This window comes from Euprymna scolopes, chromosome 39 (genome assembly GCF_053919585.1).
Source record: "Euprymna scolopes isolate OS-2025 chromosome 39, ASM5391958v1, whole genome shotgun sequence".
NCBI classification, from domain to species: domain Eukaryota; kingdom Metazoa; phylum Mollusca; class Cephalopoda; order Sepiida; family Sepiolidae; genus Euprymna; species Euprymna scolopes.
This window is the reverse complement of record NC_136520.1, coordinates 40,624,471-40,645,932: the sequence shown is the minus strand read 5'-3', so window position 1 is coordinate 40,645,932 and position 21,462 is coordinate 40,624,471. Positions and strand designations below refer to the sequence as shown.

Below are 21,462 nucleotides of genomic sequence, written 5' to 3'. Positions count from 1 at the left end.
TTGTCTAAATTTACACATGACAAATCGACTTTAGTTTAATTATATAGTAGACTAGCAGGCCGCCTGGCATTGCCTGGTCGTAAAATACGCTTAAATATTTAGACATTATTATTAGCAATATAATTAGCAATATTATTAGCAATATAATTAGCAATATTATTAGCAATATAATTAGCAATATTATTAGCAATATAATTAGCAATATAATTAGCAATATAATTAGCAATATTAGTAGAAATATTATTAGCAATATCATTAGCAATATAATTAGCAATATTATTAGCAATATAATTAGCAATATTATTAGCAATATAATTAGCAATATTATTAGCAATATTATTAGCAATATTATTAGCAATATAATTAGCAATATAATTAGCAATATTATTAGCAGTATTATTAGCATTATTATTAGCAATATTATTAGCAATATAATTAGCAATATAATTAGCAATATTATTAGCAATATAATTAGCAATATTATTAGCAATATAATTAGCAATATAATTAGCAATATAATTAGCAATATAATTAGCAATATTATTAGCAGTATTATTAGCATTATTATTAGCAATATTATTAGCAATATAATTAGCAATATAATTAGCAATATTATTAGCAATATAATTAGCAATATTATTAGCAATATAATTAGCAATATAATTAGCAATATAATTAGCAATATAATTAGCAATATTATTAGCAATATAATTAGCAATATAATTAGCAATATAATTAGCAATATAATTAGCAATATAATTAGCAATATTATTAGCAATATTATTAGCAATATAATTAGCAATATAATTAGCAATATTATTAGCAATATAATTAGCAATATAATCAGCAATATAATTAGCAATATAATTAGCAATATAATTAGCAATATAATTAGCAATATTATTAGCAATATTATTAGCAATATAATTAGCAATATAATTAGCAATATTATTAGCAATATAATTAGCAATATAATTAGCAATATAATTAGCAATATAATTAGCAATATAATTAGCAATATTATTAGCAATATTATTAGCAATATAATTAGCAATATAATTAGCAATATTATTAGCAATATAATTAGCAATATAATTAGCAATATAATTAGCAATATAATTAGCAATATAATTAGCAATATTATTAGCAATATTATTAGCAATATAATTAGCAATATAATTAGCAATATTATTAGCAATATAATTAGCAATATTATTAGCAATATTATTAGCAATATAATTAGCAATATTATTAGCAATATTATTAGCAATATAATTAGCAATATAATTAGCAATATTATTAGCAATATTATTAGCAATATTATTAGCAATATAATTAGCAATATTATTAGCAATATTATTAGCAATATTATTAGCAATATAATTAGCAATATTATTAGCAATATAATTAGCAATATAATTAGCAATATTATTAGCAATATTATTAGCAATATAATTAGCAATATTATTAGCAATATAATTAGCAATATTATTAGCAATATTATTAGCAATATAATTAGCAATATTATTAGCAATATTATTGGCAATATAATTAGCAATATTATTAGCAATATAATTAGCAATATAATTAGCAATATTATTAGCAATATAATTAGCAATATAATTAGCAATATTATTAGCAATATTATTAGCAATATAATTAGCAATATTATTAGCAATATAATTAGCAATATTATTAGCAATATAATTAGCAATATTATTAGCAATATTATTAGCAATATAATTAGCAATATAATTAGCAATATTATTAGCAATATAATTAGCAATATAATAAGCATTATAATTAGCAATATTATTAGCAATATTATTAGCAATATTATTAGCAATATAATTAGCAATATTATTAGCAATATTATTAGCAATATTATTAGCAATATTATTAGCAATATTATTAGCAATATTATTAGCAATATAATTAGCAATATAATTAGCAATATAATTAGCAATATTATTAGCAATATTATTAGCAATATTATTAGCAATATAATTAGCAATATTATTAGCAATATTATTAGCAATATAATTAGCAACATTATTAGCAATATTATTAGCAATATAATTAGCAATATTATTAGCAATATTATTAGCAATATAATTAGCAATATTATTAGCAATATTATTAGCAATATAATTACCAATATTATTAGCAATATTATTAGCAATATTATTAGCAATATAATTAGCAATATAATCAGCAATATTATTAGCAATATAATTAGCAATATTATTAGCAATATAATTAGCAATATAATTAGCAATATTATTAGCAATATAATTAGCAATATAATTAGCAATATAATTAGCAATATTATTAGCAATATTATTAGCAATATAATTAGCAATATTATTAGCAATATTATTAGCAATATAATTAGCAATATTATTAGCAATATTATTAGCAATATTATTAGCAATATTATTAGCAATATAATTAGCAATATAATTAGCAATATAATTAGCAATATTATTAGCAATATAATTAGCAATATTATTAGCAATATTATTAGCAATATAATTAGCAATATTATTAGCAATATTATTAGCAATATTATTAGCAATATTATTAGCAATATTATTAGCAATATAATTAGCAATATAATTAGCAATATAATTAGCAATATTATTAGCAATATTATTAGCAATATTATTAGCAATATAATTAGCAATATAATTAGCAATATTATTAGCAATATTATTAGCAATATAATTAGCAATATAATTAGCAATATTATTAGCAATATTATTAGCAATATTATTAGCAATATAATTAGCAATATTATTAGCAATATTATTAGCAATATTATTAGCAATATTATTAGCAATATAATTAGCAATATTATTAGCAATATTATTAGCAATATTATTAGCAATTACAATTCTGTTATATCTTTAATAGCACCTTTTATATTAAACTAGCAAACCACCAAGCATTGCCGGTCGCAAAATACGCTTAAATATGATATTTTAATTAATGCAGATTTGGTATTCATTATTATATTATATTGGACCCAATATATAGATTTAAAAAGTTTATAAAAATGGCTCGAGCGCCGTCCCCGAGGATCGAAACCAAAACGTTTAGCTTACGATTTACGTTTTCCATTGACAGTAATGACTGTACTATGAGGACATGCTTACTCCGAAGCTAAACATTAAAACATGAACCAATAGCTCTTACGTCACGCCTAAATATTCGTAATGTCGTCGTTCGACTTTCACCTGGCAAATTTTTTTTTTTTAATGTTCTCACTTTTGCACGGATTTTTCCCGGCTAAAACTCAAATATAAAGTTTCGCATGGGTTCGAATACTCTATATATCAAGTTTCATGTCTGTAGACCAAAAAGTGACGAAGGAGTTTGGTAGGAAATTTTTTTAAACAAATATGTATACGCATACATAAATATATATATAGAAAGAGGTTTGTGTTTACTATAAGCTTTTTACGTAAATATTATGCAAGTATAAATCATGTAGAATATCTGAATATGAATATAATTACACGTAATATTAAACTAAAGATGGCCATCCCATAAGAAAACCGAAAAAACTAATGGGGAATTAATTAAAATGAATGTTTAAAAGAGTATGCGAATTAGTTAGATCTTTTGCTGGAGAATGCAATCCAACAACCCATATATAAGGAAATTGTATTTTCTTTCTAAGTAAACATTAAAACATGAACCAATAGCTCTTACGTCACGCCTAAATATTCGTAATGTCGTCGTCCGACTTTCACCTGGCAATTTTTTTTTTTTTTTTTTTTTAATGTTCACACTTTTGCACGGATTTTTCCCGGCTAAAACTCAAATATAAAGTTTCGCATGGGTTCGAATACTCTGTACTCGAATAATGATGCAGTTCTCTATCTATATAAAAGCCAAGTACGTCCAAGGATGGAATACTGTTGCCATATCTGGGCAGGAGCTGCTAAAAACAGCCTATCCTGCCTTGACAGAGTACAAAATAGACTTCGTGGCTTAGTGGGGGATGCCCTTTTCTCTACCCTGCAACCTCTCTCCCACAGAAGAGACGTTGCGAGCCTGTCCTTGTTTTATCGTTATTTCCATGGCAGATGCTCGTCTGAACTCCAATCTCTGGTCCCCCCCTCCCCAATCTTTCACGAAAAACACCCGTCTAGCTGAATCCACTGTGAAAAATTTCCCCCACTCTATATCTGTGCCTAAATCAAAACGCGGATTCCATGAACAAAGCTTCTTTCTTAGAACTGCACGCCTGTAGAACTCTGTTCCGTCTGCCTGCTTCCCTCCGGACTACAACTTGGATGTCTTCAAGTCCAATGTTAACAAATTCCTAATGAACCGCCCCCTTAAGTAAACACTTCAGCAAATCTCCTCACTAACTTAATGTACTTGCAATAACCCTTATCCCTGAGTGGCTTCCGGGCCTTGATAAGTGGTGATCACTGTGTAAAAAAAAAAAAAAAGTAAATAGAAAAGGGTTTTTTAATATGAATATCAATAAACACAAAAAAAAATCAAATTTATAGGAGTATAGAATGGATAAATTATAGATTATTAGTATTAATCAGACTACTCTTCTCATCTGGTATAATATCCTCGCTACATTTCGGCTGATGTAACTTCTGGCCTTCTTCGGGTGCGTTTATCGAACTCAGTAATTTTTACGTGGAATTTGGAAATCTCTACGTAATTTAGACCGAAACCTTTTATTTAATCAACCTGGATCCGTGGCTCAACGGATAAAAATCTGAGTTCTAATCGACAGTCTTCTGAAGTGGGGGGGTTGGAGATTCAACAGGAATATAATTAAGATATAGCAATAGAAGATTCACTAGAATATAATTAAGATATAGCAATAGTAGTCGCTGAAGCGACGTGGTTGCACTGGAAACCAGTCATAAAAAACGTTGCTCACCTCCTTATATTTTCTTACAATTTTGAACACCAGTAAATTCATCATAACTTTTGTTTTACTGAACGAAAATTGAATTTTTTTTTTCACAACATAGCTGAGAAGGTGTTCTATAAACTGTAATAATTGTTTGAAATTTGGTTGAAACATGAGTGAGAGGTGAAGCTTTAAAGCAGTTCTAAATGACTAAAACTGCCACTTAACCATATATTCAAACACTACCGTGCATAAAAGAGAAAATACTGCCCAAGTATAATATATATATATATATAGATAGATAGATATAGATATAGATATAGATATATTTTGTTTTATTTTTTAAATTGGAACTTTATAATACATAAAAATCGAAAGAACATTAACTCTATAAAATTATATACGTAATCTGCAAGAATTAAAATACGAATTTCCACATGTCCCACTAGTATTAATGAAAGTTATACAGTTCGCACTCAGAAATGAATTATCTTATAATTCAGTATATGCTATGAAGGTTTTCATCTTAAATTCTACGCAATTATGCAGAATGTAGAAACTATGCATAAATACAATTCATTTTAATAGTGAAATGAAAGCAATCATTTAATAAGAAACTATAAAATTGAATAATTAATTGATTGATTTTTCGTTTTTCAAAAGAATTTGCAATTAAGCTAACTTTTAGATTGTCCCTTGCATATTCATAACCAGGTATATTAAGAAATCTGAATAGAAAAAAAGGTAGGCTTTTAATATCACTGTCAGAGCGAGACAAAAGCTCAACTTTACAGGTTTATAGATTTATTTATTTGTTTTTACTCTTGTTCACTCCTAAACAAAAAAAAATTACCACTGAAAGCTAAAGCGACTACTGTAATAGGGGCCAGATTTCTAGGCGGGGCCCGGGTGGGGAGTTGGGCTGCATTACCTTTGAATGTATGTATACTGGTACGGTTGATGAAAAAAAAGTGGTTCAAAAAAATAAACTGTTGGAACAGAAAATCTTCGTCTACGGTACTGGGTGGGATTTTTCTTCTGGTCGGATGGGTCGGGGTGTTTTATCTGAAGGGATACAGGCGCAACAAATTCATTAGAGCACATTACACACGTCCACACACCTGTCAAATTGTTAATAAGTATGCAGATTCTGTCGCAAAGAACATAAGAAAAGGAATAACTCTACTCACTTTTTTCCTTAGTGAAACAGCCGACATTTATTTACAGACATTTATCTACAGGTCCTTCCCTGTCGCCCTCGACCACCGTGCGTAACACGCCTATCTGTTCTTCTCTGACGTGATTCTCGGTCTGCACACATGTTCTTCTTTCTATAATCTTTTTCATTCTTCCTCGCCGTAACGTCACCTCGCACCGGGCTCGGCCAAGAAGAAAGAAGCAACCTTAGTAGAAGTTAGTGCCGCAAATGATGCTGACTTACACAGAGCTGAGAGGGAAAAGATAACGAAATACCAAAGTCTTATGTACAACATGAAAAGAAACTGGAATCTTAGGAAGATTGTCATCATTCCAGTAATTATTGGTGCAACCTGATTCATGAAAAAGAATTTCAAAAATTATCTGGCAAATATACCCGGTAAGCCAAGTGCAAGGATAATATAAACAATTGCACTTATGGTTGGAATGTTGAAACAAATCTCTCGGTTGGGATGTATGAGATAGACGGTAAATATCCGTCATCCGGTAGCATGCTCCATTGCCAGTTAGAACAAAATAATAAAAAATATTGGAAAAAGAAAGATAGACTTGATGGTTGATGCATTACAATAATTCTCGTCTTTTTTTTTTTTTTTTTTTCGAAATCGAAATAAAAAATAAACTCTTTTAATACAGTTAATTTTCGAGTTCAGTAGAAAAATCATTTTTACGTCTTGTTTCTTCTTTAACTTTCTTTTTTATCCTTTGTTTGAGTAATCCATCATTCGCCCCCCTCTCTCTCTCTCTCTCTCTCTCTCTCTCTATCTATCTATCTATCTATCTATCTATCTCTCCCTCCCTCTCTCTCTCTCACACACACACACACTTACACACGCTCTCTCTCTCTCTCTCTCTCTCTCTCTCTCTCTCTCTCTCTCTCTCTCTCTCCTTTTTCTTCTTCTTGAAATCAGACGGTCTCATACACCAAGCACCTGTCAAGCTGACGCGAAATTAATAAAAACAAAAAACTTATTTTACAATTACGTACGACGCACATGCACGCATACAGGGAGACGCCCAACCACACACACTCATAGACACTAACAAACTCATGCAAGTGAAATTGGCGCGCTTTGCAAGCGTCTGAATTAAAATTAAGATTTCATTTCTGTTTGTCGTGCCGGTAAATTCAATATCTGCCGAACGTGTGAATTCGATGACGTCCAATAACAGAACAAAACACGATTCAATAAAATATAGAAAACAGAAAGTCGATTATTCGACAGTTAAAATAATCGACCTTTTTTTTTACGATGTTATTGATTATTTTGGTTGACTTGGTTCTCCTCTAATTCAGAGAATCCCATTGATTGAAAAAGAAATAAACTAAAGGTGTTCGAGCATATTACGAACCGGAAGTCGATAATAGTGCATATTACGAAACAGATTTCTCGCAAATTTCCGCTCAGGCTCCACGGCACCTTACGTCGTTGCCGGAATATGCCGAACGCCGTTAAAAACGATCGGAAATCCGTTATAATTATTGCTTTACCCTTTTCTAAATAGTATTTTTAAGTTAAATTCAATTTTTACGATATTTTTATTTATTAAAATTGTTAGGTGAAAGTACCGAATAGTTACAAAACACCCTCCCCATGTGAAGAATGGTTTTCTAAATAATAACATTATTTCTACGCAGTGACATAGATGCACAACTACCTGCCATTGTTGGTCTAGCCATACCGGATATTTACGAGAAATCTAGTTCGTAATATGCAATAGTAATGTCATCCGGGCTGTATAATGCACAAGTGCCAAACTGAAAAAAAAAATCGTATTTGGATTCTTCGAACGGTTGTTCTCGTCTTGATTGTTCTTTTAACAACGTTTAGAGACGTGAAGAACGTTCAAGATCATGTAAAGCCGTAGATGACGTTCAAGATGACGATCACGTGAGAGACGTCACAGCGATAACGAGAGAATGAGGAAATAAATGGCATTGTACAAAACAAAAAAGGCGATTTGAAGTTCTTTTCCAGTCTTTGTCTGATTTGCGACTGAAAACTACAACGTGTTTGTTCCGACACCTTACGACACCTTTTTTTTATGGAAGAGCTTCTGCTAGTCTCCTATAATTTTGTTGTTATTTCCATAGAAAGTACTTGACTAAGTCCTAATCTTTCATTCCTCGTTGTAATCATTTTGCTGCAACAACTCGTGTAGCTACCACAACAGAATAATATTTTTCCCTAAGTTTATGTGCTTAACGCCAGACGGAACATCTATGGACAGATAATTTTTGCAATGACTTTTTTTTTTTTTTTTTCCCGTGGAACACATTACTGCGAGACTGCTGTTCTGCTGGTTAGAACTTGATTAATTTCAAATAGAATGTCAAAAGATTATTGTCATAAACCGCCCTGCATATAATCAAATGCACCTCATACCATTTATCCGTGTTAGTATTCACATAGTGTTCCTCATCTTTCGGTTGACAATTATTCTGCCTTATTAACCCTTATACTCGGGTAGCCGTTAATTTTGATGAGTTTTCATCCTATAGTAAAATCTAAATATTAACGTACTTGTCAGTACGTCCAGTGTCACAAAAAACATCATCATTGCAAGATTAATTAGTGAGAAGTGAATTATCTCCCTTTATAATCGCTATTTATCAGTTAAAGATCATTAAAACCATTTCCTCTTCGAAAATTAAAGATAATACATGGCTGTCTGTTTACGGTTTCGAATTGGCTATTTTATTTTATAATTTAAAAAAGCCATGGTGAAAGGAGACTGTAATTTTTTTTATTGTAGTTTCTTTTAATTTTTTTTTTTTTAAATGTGGAAGTGAATTAGCATCTGTTCCTTTATAATTTATATAAAAAAATTATTCAGAAAAAAAAAAATAATAATGTGTTATGTGTTGAATTTTCATTGAAAAAAAATCTAAATTTTTTAAAGGAATTCTTTTATAGCTTTAAAAGGTTAAAAAAGAATTTGCTAAAATATGTTTTAAATTGATTACTATTTGTTTGTTTGTTTTGTTTTTTCATTTTATTTAAAATGTGTTTTAAAAATTTTAACTACCGCTGAATTTTCCACGGTTTCTGCTAGTTATCTATAATATAAATCTCACCTGTCTGTTTCCACGGTGTCTGCTAGTTATCTATAATATAAATCTCACCTGTCTGTTGTATGTATGTATGTATGTATGTATGTATGTATGTATGTATGTATGTATGCCTAAGGGCGAATGAACTCTTTTCTGGGTCAACGGCCAACTAGCACCGTGTATATTTGTGTGTGTGTGTGTGTGTGTGTGTGTGTGTGTGTGTGTGTGTGTGTGTGTGTGTTGGGGTGGAGAGGGCTCCCGTAAGCCGTGGTAAAGGCAACCTTTCTAGGAGAAGCAAATCTCTGATTTAAAAAACCATAAAGCGGAAGACCATTACCCGCGTTAAGCTGGTCTGCAGTTTAATTTGTTGCTGCCTATCTTGCTCTTGCTTGTTGCTGGATTTCAACATTTTGAATCGAGAGAGAGACTTAGCTGTCGTACAAAGCTAAGACTCTGTAACATCATATTTGTATAGATACTCCCTCAGGCATTTGGGCTCATGGATTTTAAATGTCTGAGGGAGTGGCACTCGTCTGACAAGACGTTACAATCATCATGTATGCCTATAACTTTCGACCGAGGCGACGGATTTTCACGAGATCGATATTTTTTGAGGCGACCATTCGGACGACAAATGTCGAAAAATTTGCTAAAAACATTTATTCCTTCACCCTCAATTGGGCATTTTTCTACAGGAATGGGTCGCTTTTTTCGCCGATATTTTCGAAAGTTATCCCCTCTTTTCAATTGACTAGCCGTAATTTAAACCTTCACAGCTTCCGGTTTGGCGATGGGCGCAACAGCAAAGGGGTCACTTTTTCTTCACGTTCTTTTCCTCTTTCGCGGTATGGGTTCGAGCATGCCTGCCTACTACCACTTTTTTTTTTTTTTTTTTTTTTTGCTCACCACACACCTCCAAACACTCGGGAAACGCCGGTCAATAATTCATTTTTGTCGATGTAATACCCTTCTCGTTATATTAAGTAACGCATTAATTTGGAGTTTCGATAGGCGGATGGTGAACCAGTACAACACCTTTCGGCAACTCTTGCAGCTGCGCTACCTCCGACCGTATTGGCTTGCCTTTCTGTTGGACTTTGTCTGCAACGTCGAGAGGGGGTGGGTAGGCTGGTAAATGGCCTAACCTAAGTCTTCCTATCACCCGCTCAGGCCTGCATCTGAGAAGGCAACTCCAACTTCGATTGCATAGCAACAGTAGACGCTATAGTGCACCGACTATATGCAGAACGTCAAGTTACAATCATCTTTAAGTAACGCATTTCTTTTTACCTAGGCACAATTTCTAACGAGATTTCCTTTATTTTAATCCCAATCACATTTGTATATATCTATCAGCAGCATATCGTATAAATCCAAAGATTTTATTGTTGGCAATGGTTTCTTGATATTTTTCTAGTTAGAATTTTTTTCTAGAAAATCATTGGGTACTTACGGGGGGGGTCACCTGTAGGTTGTCAATAACCTAACTGAAAGTGAATTTCGTGGAACAAACTGAATTCGAACTTGAAACACACAGGTTGTCAGTCCGTGTCGTTAACACTATACCATCTCCTGCATTTATATATTAATTTACCACAAGAAGTATGACGTTGTGCTAATAGAATAAAACAATGTTTTTCTTTGTTCTGATAGACCAGTAAAATAGCAATAGAAATTCAAATAGAAAATGAGATACGCTCGAACTGTTTCCACTCTCCCCGACAAGATGTGCCCTGGGCTTCTTTTTCGTCTGGTCGTGTCCATTCTAATATCGACAATCGCTGAGGGCGCAATTTGCATTCAAAACAAGTATCAACGCAGACAAAAGTATATACATTGTATAAACTGGACTTATTGACACATGTATGTGTGCGTTTGTGTCGTTACTGTTTATTCTTTGTCGCTTCTAAGCTACATTTCCCATCTCTAAAGTCCAGAATATCAACGAAAACTTTCGAAAACATCAACTGTCATAGATTCGAACTCATCTTCTTATGCTTCGAACATGAGCATTCTCCTCGAACAAGCTCTAATGGTTTGACAGTCTTGGTGTCTCTCAGTAATATATATACTCTTGACCGGAAATCCTAAATACCCGATTATCTTTCAGCCAATCATTAGAATTAGACAAATCCGCTTTTCTTCAGCTTACGTGTCTTATTGTTATCTGACAACTAAGAAAGCTAACAAATAATTGTCTAGCGTCATTCGTATGGAGAGTTCAATAGATCCGCAGGACAATCCAAAATACGTTTTAATTTAAATATATTTATTTCAACGATATATGATACTGGAGAGTAATTGTATCGCATTGCTATTTTCCCCGGAGCTTGGAGAACACGGTTTCTATTACTGGATAATCAACAACTAATTAGCAAACCATTAGTTCTCTTATCCCAATTAGGAAATTGATTTTTTTAGATAATTAAAAAAAAAAATGCTAACTCGTAATTTCACAATTATTGTCTGCAATTTTGACTAATAGTTCCAAAAATACATTTTTCATGAAATTATATCAAATAGCATTTTTTTTAAATTCATATATATTAGTGATGGGACGATTCCAATATTTTTTCTTTTTCAGATACATTTACCGATTCCGATTGTTTCAAAATCTCAAAATATTTAGCTATTTGTGTGTGCATTTTTTTAGATCACCGTAAAAATCCATGCAATATATGTATACATTTTAACAAACGTAAAGTTTGTGAAAAAATAAGTTTTAAACAAAAAAAAAAAAACAACAACAAAAACAACAATTAAAATAATCGTTTTTTGGCATCGGAAACTAGACACACATTTTTCCGATTCAGATACCGATTCCAATACGCCCAAAATAACCGATTTTTTTCGATTCCAATTTATCTTCATAAAACTAATGATGATTGCAACGTCTTGTCAGACGAGTGCCACTCCCTCAGACACTTAAAGTCCATGAACCCAAAAATGACTTCCATCTCCACAGGACCATTTTTATAGACAAATGCCTGAGGGAGTATCTATACACAGATGATGTTACAGAGTCTTAGCTTTGTACTACAGCTAAGTCTCTCTCTCTCGGTTCAAAATGTTGAGATCCAGCAACAAGCAAGAGCAAGATAACCAGCAACAAGTTAAACTGCAGACCAGCTTAATGAGGGTACTGGTCTCCCACTTTATGGGTTTTTTTAAATCAGAGATTTGCTTCTCCTAGAAAGGTTGCCTTCAGCACGGCTTACGGGAGCCCTTTCCACCCCAACACACACATACATACACACAAACACACACGGTGCTAGTTGGCCGTTGACCCCGAAAAGGGTTCATTCGCCTTTTGAAAGGTCTTGTTTTTAATCCTTCAGGGAGACTAGCCGCCCTCCTCACCAAACAAGGCTGGTGGGGGAACCAGTTTAGTTGCCGGTGACCCGACCATGAGGCAGGAAGTACTGGGTTACATGGTTCCAGTAGCATATGACCTGAATACATACACTCATACATACATACATACATAAATACATACATACATCGATTTTTCTCGGAAACGACTGAGACGATTAGGCTGAAATTTTGTATGGACTTTCTTATGATAAGGTATAGAAAACTAAATATGATGGTATCCATTTGATTCCAAATTATAAATTAATAGGGATTAGTTAACACAATACCAAAATAATTTTATAATATCAATATTTTGTTCTTTGATAAGACAGGAGTGTGTTCGAAATAAATGTTTCTGTTTAGAGCACAATTGAACCATGATACTAAACTTTTTAAACTTGACGTGAAGCCATTTATGTACAGCAAATTTATAAAATAAACAGTATATTCCCTACAGTACGACGTAGACTACAATTAAGCATTCCTTAACAAGAGCAGGCAATCAATGGATTTGATTAAAAACAAAATGGGCGATTTCATCGACGTCGGTGACAATAAAAGAATGAGAAGATAGAACATTTGTTGATTCTAATTCAATCATATAATAATAATTCAATGCAATCAATGAAAAGTAATACGGTTAAGCTTTAAAAAACTGGAAAAGAAAAGGACAAGATAGTCTAGTAAAAAATATAAAAAAATTATAACTTAAAATATTGCAGCATAAGATTTGATTATATAATGTTATAAATTGAACTAAAAAAAGTCTGAATGCTGCAATATTTTAAGTTATATATTTATTATATTTTTTACTAGAATATCTTGTCCTTTTCTTTTCCAGTTTTAACAACTACTCCTTTACTTTTTCATGTTTAAGCTTAGCCATATTATTTTTCATGCTCGCATTTTTCTATTGTAATCCACCCCATCAACACACATGTAATAACAATGTACGGCACTCGTCTGCTTTCAATAAAATTCCCCCAATCATCTCCCTTTCATGCTTTTATTCTATCTGTTTAACTTGTTACCTCTCTTTTCGAATTAGTAACAATAGTAGTCGCTGAAGCGACGTGGTTGCTATGGAAACCAGTCATAAAAACATCGCTCACCTCTTTACATATTTTTACAATCTTGAACACTAGAAAATTCATCATAACCTTTGTTTTACTGAATGAAAATTGATTTTTTTTTTCACAATATAGCGGAGGATGTGATCTTTAAACTGTAATAATTGTTTGAAATTTGGTCGAAAAATGAGTGAGCGATGAAACTTTAAAGCAGTTGTGAATGACTTAAACTGCCATTTAACCATATATTCAAACACTACCATGTTTGAATTATATATATATATATATATATATATATATATATATATATATATATATATATAACGTAAAATCACCTTTTTCTTCACCATATTACCTCTGCTTCACTTTTTGTTATCAAGTAAGGATTTTGACTTACTTGTTGTTTCATCAAATACTTTTGCATGCAAAATCCGATCCCGAATTTTGCTAATTCCTACCCTCTGATGAGAAGGAAAGTATTTCTTCGAAACTCCGCGGATTAAGGACTATCCACTTATTAAGTATTTCCTTTTCAAATTAAATATATTTTGTATTCTTTTGCAAAGTGTTTGTAACATGTTTTATTAACTATTTGCTCTTATATATATATATATATATATATATATATATATATATATATATATATATATATATATGCGTGTATGTGTGTATATGTATGCACGCACACACAAACATATATATATATATAATACTAAAACTCTGTCGTTCTTGGTTGTTTGCTTGTTTGCTTGCGCACTATCCTCCTCCTACTACTACTACTACTACTATGCCTCCTCTTCTTGCTACTACTATTACTTCTCCTCTTCTTGCTACTACTATTACTTCTCCTGTTTACAACTACTACTACGCCTCCTCTTCCTCCTCTTACTACTACTACTACTACGCCTCCTCTTCCTTATCCTACTATTAGTACTACTTGTTGACATGTATTTTCCCTACTACTACTCTACTACTTCTCCTACTACTAATACTATGACTACTAATGAAGAAGAAGAAAATTGAAATAATGTATTTCCCCTCAGATCATGCCTAAACGCAAAGTTACAAGACCACAAGTGGCTGATAAAAATCAAAGCTGTGATGCAGGACCACTTATAATTCAATGCCTGTAAATTTTTCTTTTTTTTTTTCAAAAATAAATAATTATCAATAGAATGACTCATAGAAATCTATATTCTTTTTTTCATTTCAATATACTTTCATAGAAATTTTTCTGTTATGTCACAAAAACTATTTTCTTTACGTCACAAGTGTCATGCTCATGCATTAATTCCATAGCTAATACAACATACTGACCCCTTAGGGGATGTTTTGCAACTATTATGCATTACAACTATACTGTCGCAATTTTCTCACAAATAAATCAACTTCGACCTGTTGATAACGTATTTTTTTTTACTGTGTACGTTTTCAGCGGCCTATTTTTTTTTGCGTTTTTAATTATCCAAATAAACAATTGTTAATACTTTTTGCATTTTTTTTACATCGTTCATTTCCGTATTACGTGTAAGTTATTTTAACGCAATTTTCTTACAAATAAATCTACTATTTTACAATATATTGTTTTACCATGTACGTTTTCAGCAACCCAATTTTTTTCACGTTTAAATTAAAAGATATTTCAAAATTTTTTATTTAACTTTAAGTATTGTGGTATCTGTTCAATGCACATTTACCTATAAGTATGGCAAACCACCTATAATTCAATGGCTGTAAGCTTGTTTTTTTTTCAAAAATAAACAATTATAACCAGAACGACTCATAGAAATCTATCTATATTCTTTTTTTCATTTTAATATATTTTCATAGAAATGTTTCTGTTACGTCACAAAAAACTACTTTCTTTACGTCAAAAGTGTCACGCTCATACATTAATTCCATGGTTAATATATACTGACCCAACGGGTCATGGGTAGTCTAGTATATATATATATATATATATATATATATATATATATATATATATATATATATATATATATATATATATGCGTGCGTGTGTGTGCACGAAATGAGTTATTCGAATTGTTGGTTACATGACAGATAGAGAATTAAACTTTGACGTATGTCAAAATCGGTTTTGTCTTAATATTATTTTAAACGCAACTTGTCAAAAAGACAGTCACTTTGAAACTTTAAAAAACTCATATATATATATACATATATATATATATATATATATATATATATATATATATATATATACGTGTGTATGTGTGTGTATATAATAACTCCGATGATGTCCCTCTGCAAAGAAATGATATGCGCCTATGAAAACGTAAAGATATGCGTAGATACGCCTTCCATGCAATCTTAGAGTTAGCGATCATGATATCTGTGCACGAATCAGTGCTGAATATGTTTACGCATTTCGTAGAATGTAAGAGTCGTATTTTTTTATGTCATTCAGTACATGAAAAGATTATATAAAACGTCTTTTTTTCAGAAAGTGACATTAAACGCAACCAATATATGTAGAAACTTATACAAAAGATTAAAAGTGAAAACCATTCGTACAGAAAAAATAGTGAATATAATGACAATATTAATAGTTAATATAGCATGGCCTTTTATTTTCATAGTTATTTATTATTTGATATATATATATATATATATATATATATATATATATATATATATATATATATATATATATATACGGCAGTAGGCAGGCAGGCTCGAACCCGTGACGCAAAAAAAAAGTGGAAAAAAAACATGACATCTTACCGCTAGGCTATGACGCGACCGGAAGTGAAAAGCGTTCAAATTTAGCGATGTCAATCAAAAAGTTGACTTGCAGAAATGGATATTTAAGTGAATGCATTAAGAATCACGCAGGTGCAGAAATGAACATTGCTTTTATAGCTGGCTGTAGGCCAGTTTTGTTTCCCCACGATGTTGGGGAAAACCAGCCCCTCCCCCCTAAAGGGGGAAATCTGGCAGTTTCTTAATGAATAGCAATTGTCTGATATGAAGGGTTTCCCCACATTGATCGATATAAAATCGAAGATAATAAAAGACTATGTACGTTTTCAGCGTCCCTATTTTTTTACAATATATTTTTAATTTGTATTGTTCATTCTTTTTAGCTGACCTTTTTAATTCAGTTTTCATAAAAGAATTCTTTTTACAATACAAACAATATCTAACTATTTTATATGGAATTTAACAATAGCGAAATTCTAACATCCCAATTCTAAATCTATTTCTTAACCTTGCTTACCAGGTTCGAATCTCGGCTTATCCTAATCTCATTTTCCACTTATCTAATATTTTCCTTATTTACAGGAAAAGGGGACAGCCCTTTTTCCTGTAACATAAATATAAAAATAAACAAATAATTATGATTGTAGACTGGCGTTTTTTCTTGGTCTTTGAAATTTAACTAATAAAAATATATGCGCTAAAGTCTTACCGACCATTTGCCATTAATTAACGCTTATCCTTGAGATGCCTTCGGACCTTGATAAGCGGTGACTCCCTTGTAAAGATCGCTGACACAACAATGTTTGGAGTTTGACTTTAGAGCGTGTAACGAACCGGTAATATCTGGTTTAGTATTAACCCTTGACGGGCTTTGCTTGCTTCTCCAAAGGAGGAAGTTTATAGGTAATATTAGATTCAGAATATGTATATCCCGGTCACGGGAAGATGACATACAGCGCCTAGAATTCCCAAATGGTAACCCATCTGGTACTAGCCAGGCTCCATGTAGTTTACCTTCGAGAATGTGTCAACGCATGTCCTAACATTTTATTTTCTTTCACCCGATACGACTAATACTGAAACATCTATAATATAAATCTCACCTGTCTGTTTAAATGTATGTATGTATGTATGTATGTATGTATGTTTGTATGCATGTATGTATGTATGTATTAGTTCTCGCAAAAACAATCGACAGAGGCGACAGACTTTCACGAGATCGGTACCGTTTTGAAGCACGGCGCTTCCGATGACAAATATCGAAAAATTGGCTAAAAGCATTTATTTCTCCACCCTTAACTGGGCACTTTTTACAGGGAGGGGTAACTTTTTTTCGCCGATATTTTCGAAATTCATCGCCTCTTTTCGATTGTCTTGCATTAATTTAAGCCTCCCGGTTTGACGATGGGTGAAACAGCTAACACGTCATGTTTATTTTCTCACTTTATTTTCTTCCTCCGTGGTACGGGTTCGAGCCTGTCTGCCTACTACCAATTTTTTATTTATTTATTTTTTTTTTTTTTTGGCACTCGCAATTTTTCTTCTTTTTTTTTTCTCAACCAACACCCTTACACACACCTTTACTTTCTTTTCCGCCATCGCGTCACAGGTTCGAGCCTGCCTGTCTACTACAACTTTTTTTTTTTTTTTGCTCAACACACACTTCCAAACACCCGGGCAACGCCGCGCACCACGGCTAGTTTATGTAATAAACACCAAAGATTCAGAAAAAAAGATGCAAGTGCATGTTCTACGGCTGAACGCTTCTGTTTCCGTTAGGTTTACGGTGACATTTTCTTCGACGTAAAACAAAACAAGACGCAGGTTTATTTTTATTTATTTATTTTTTTTTTTTTGTTTTTTTTTTTTTGTTTTTTGTTTTTAATCGCGTGGGGATGTTGTGTCTGCTTAGCACATTCTGATCGTCTTAAAAATTACTCTGATTAGGGTTAGACATTGCTCGCTTTGACATAAATATCTCAACAACAACAACAACAACAAAAATGCCGACGGCACCCATATGCAGAAAAAAGAGAACTCGGTGTTGACTTTCAGGAATGCATGTTACATCTGAACACGGATGCTGGCTGAGTGCCAATTGTGACTAATATTTGGCCATATGCAAATGAAACAATATATTTGCCATGACAGAGCACCACCATCGATACCACCTACCTCGTAACTCCTTGGTTGGGTGGATCCAAGACTAGGCGGAGAGTTTGAGTTGGGGTGGGGCAGCAGTGCTCTGTAGGCTTCCTTAGTTTTATTTATTGACCTCTTAGAAGTTTGCTGGAAAACAATGTAGGTTTGCATTTGACAGTAAAAACATATTTCTTCAAAGCGTTATTGCACACATGCGTTAATCCGTGCCCACTTCAAACAAAATTGTATTCATTTTCAAAATTACTTCGATGTAAACTTTCATAACTTTAAATTCCTTATAAAATTTACTTGTTGGCTTTGCAAACTCGATATCGCTTTGCAAAGTTTTTTTAATTAAAATGCCTGAAACGAAGATTTTAAATCGATCTAATGAATATGAATACATCCGGGTTCCTCCTCACAAGAGTATGATTGGCTAGTGTAACCCCGTACTTACAGACAAGTATAACAGCCTGGGAGAGACGTTGAAAGATATACCGAAAGCCTAAAGCTTAAGCATATTACCAGCTACGACTACGAAGAACCCTTCATTAAGGTCGCTTACTATTACGTGACTTAGTATTTTACTCGAACACTCAGCTACTTCAAACAAATATGGCCATTTCCGAGGATGACTGAACTTATGCATACATCACCTGAAAGTTTCATTTCTCTGTTTAAGATATTGACGATAAGAGACTCTAAAAAAAAGTAACCTCTGTCATGGACGTGCGTCAGAAGCAGAGAGGCATCATTGAATTCCTGCATTAAGAATGGTGATGACTATGTAGGAAAAAATAACGTTTTAATGGTACTACTCCCGTATTCGTAGCTCTACAACTTTTTGGGAAAAAAAAACAAAATATAAGAGGCTTTACTTTGGGGACGATCCTCATCTATATTAAGTTATGAACGTACATGGCAATTCATCTACACAGAGTATTCTGCGTTTTATTTTCGTAGGATATTGTAAGGTGAGGTGAATAGGGGTAGAAAAAACTTGTTCTATATCTTGGGATTCGAAAAGGAACACTAAAACTTCAATGTAAAACGTTTGTCTACGTGAATCGCAAAAGGTAATTGAATTAAAAACAAGGCCGATAGCCATTAGTCGCGTGCTCTCGTGTAATGAATGAATGCGTGAATGTAGGATTGACATGAAATTCTTAAAGATAAACTAAAATGACCGAAAAATGGGCTGAAATGATTTAAATAAATAAAAAGTAAATGACTTAGAATGACTTTAATGAAATTAAGGATGAATTGAATGACCTTAAGAATGACTTAAATGCTTAAAAAATAACTGGAATCCTTCAAAAACAACTTGAATGATCTGGAGAATGACTTGAATGGCTTTGAGACTGACTGGTTGTAAAGTGGGTGATCATTTTACATTAAATTAATGCAGAAAAGTGATCCCTCACTTTATATCACAATAAGTACAGCATGTAGGAAGAACAGATGGTATTTATTTGCTCCCCCACTGAGCAAATTAGGCATAAGGCCGTTTTTAATGTGAGGTAAAAACCAGCTCCCCTAAAAGTAGGCAAAAAGGGGGCACTCTGGTTACCAAAAATAATAATTGTCCCAGTATAGAGGGTTTCCCCTCCATTGACTGGTACAAATTATCTTAAGTGCAGCATCTGAAGAACAGATACTACACTTTGATCTTGGCCAAAAGGCCAAGAAAATAGTATTATTTGCTCCCTCGCCGAGCAAATTAGGCACAAGGCCGATTTTTAATGTGAAGAGTGAGGGGGAAATGGGGACCAACTCCTCGGGGAGTAGAGGAGCTGGATAGTGACAATTGATATGAAGGGTTGCCCCTACATTGACCAAGGTCTTATATGTGGGGTTACTCCCACATATGGTCTTTGCTTGCAGTATCTGCCGGAACAAATACTCACTTTGAGATATTAAATCCTTTATTCATGTTAAAAATACATTGAAAATCAACAATGAACAAAAAACTTAGGCACATGGCCAACTCAAAAGGGGGGATTGTGAGGGTTGTTGGTCATCCTTGTCACTCCAGGACTAAATAAAATCAAAAGTTTCTCCCAAGTTAGTATCTTCTTTCACCATAATACAGCATTTACCCTTTCATACTGGGGGACGTCCTACTTAACTCCCAATTTTTAAAACATTTTTATTGACGTGTAAAAACAAAAAAGATGACAATGAAAATGGTACAATAATTCATTTGTGTCGAGGGCGGGGGAAGAAAAAATAAAAGGTGATTAGTAGGACCCTCCCAACCCGTCTAGTTGATAGACTGCCCGTTCCACTAGGTTTGTAAAAGGAACCTCGCTTCTGCGGGTCAGTCTCTAAGTGGGGATGCCCTCTAGATGCGGGTGAATGGAGAAAAGAAAATTTTGTGGGTAAGGGATGGCGGTTAGTTTGTATTTCTTTTTCTCCAAGATGGGTGTAATTTAGAGGAAGGTATGAAAACAAAAATTGCAAGTAGGAGGAGGTGGGGATCTTAGAGGCTTCCTAATCGGGGAGGGATGGAACACACACTCACCTAGCTGAGAGGCTACTTGTTTAATTTTACTTTACGGAACTGCGCGTTCCACACCTAGGCAGGGAACACGTATTCAAATTTGGCTCCTCTTCGTACACACAGACTTGCTACATGCATCCATCTTCTGTCAAATGCCGCGCGATGCAGCCTTCTTCTATCACATCTGATCTTCCCCCGCAGTTGGTGTTTAAAGAAAGCGATCAGATCCTGATCAGAAAAAGACAACACGCCCCCCCCCGGCAACCTTGCAAACGCGATGTCCAAATCACCATTCTCGCTACGGCCAGGATCGTAACGTAGACCATTTGTCTTTACCGGTCCCACGGCGGCCTCACGTTGTCCACGACATTGGATACGGTAATTGGGCGAGGATGCTCAGGATCGATGCGAGCCGTCACTTCGCTTACATACGACCAGTACCGGCGGAGTTCGCGGCAATCGAAGAAAGCGTGATCAGTCGTTTTCTTGGCCAAAAGGCCAA

At 33.0% G+C, this 21,462-nt stretch overlaps 1 protein-coding gene and 1 non-coding gene across 3 annotated transcripts in view; one reads left to right on the top strand and one right to left on the bottom strand.

Moving 5' to 3' along the window:
• LOC145263773 (fibroblast growth factor receptor 1-like) overlaps positions 1–21,462 on the top strand; it is a 389,904-nt gene that overhangs the window by 58,908 nt on the left and 309,534 nt on the right. The gene's annotated exons all lie outside the window — the stretch shown is intronic.
• LOC145263985 (U2 spliceosomal RNA) lies at positions 19,959–20,151 on the bottom strand. Its single transcript, XR_013864622.1, has one exon. It is a non-coding gene; the product is annotated as a U2 spliceosomal RNA (small nuclear RNA).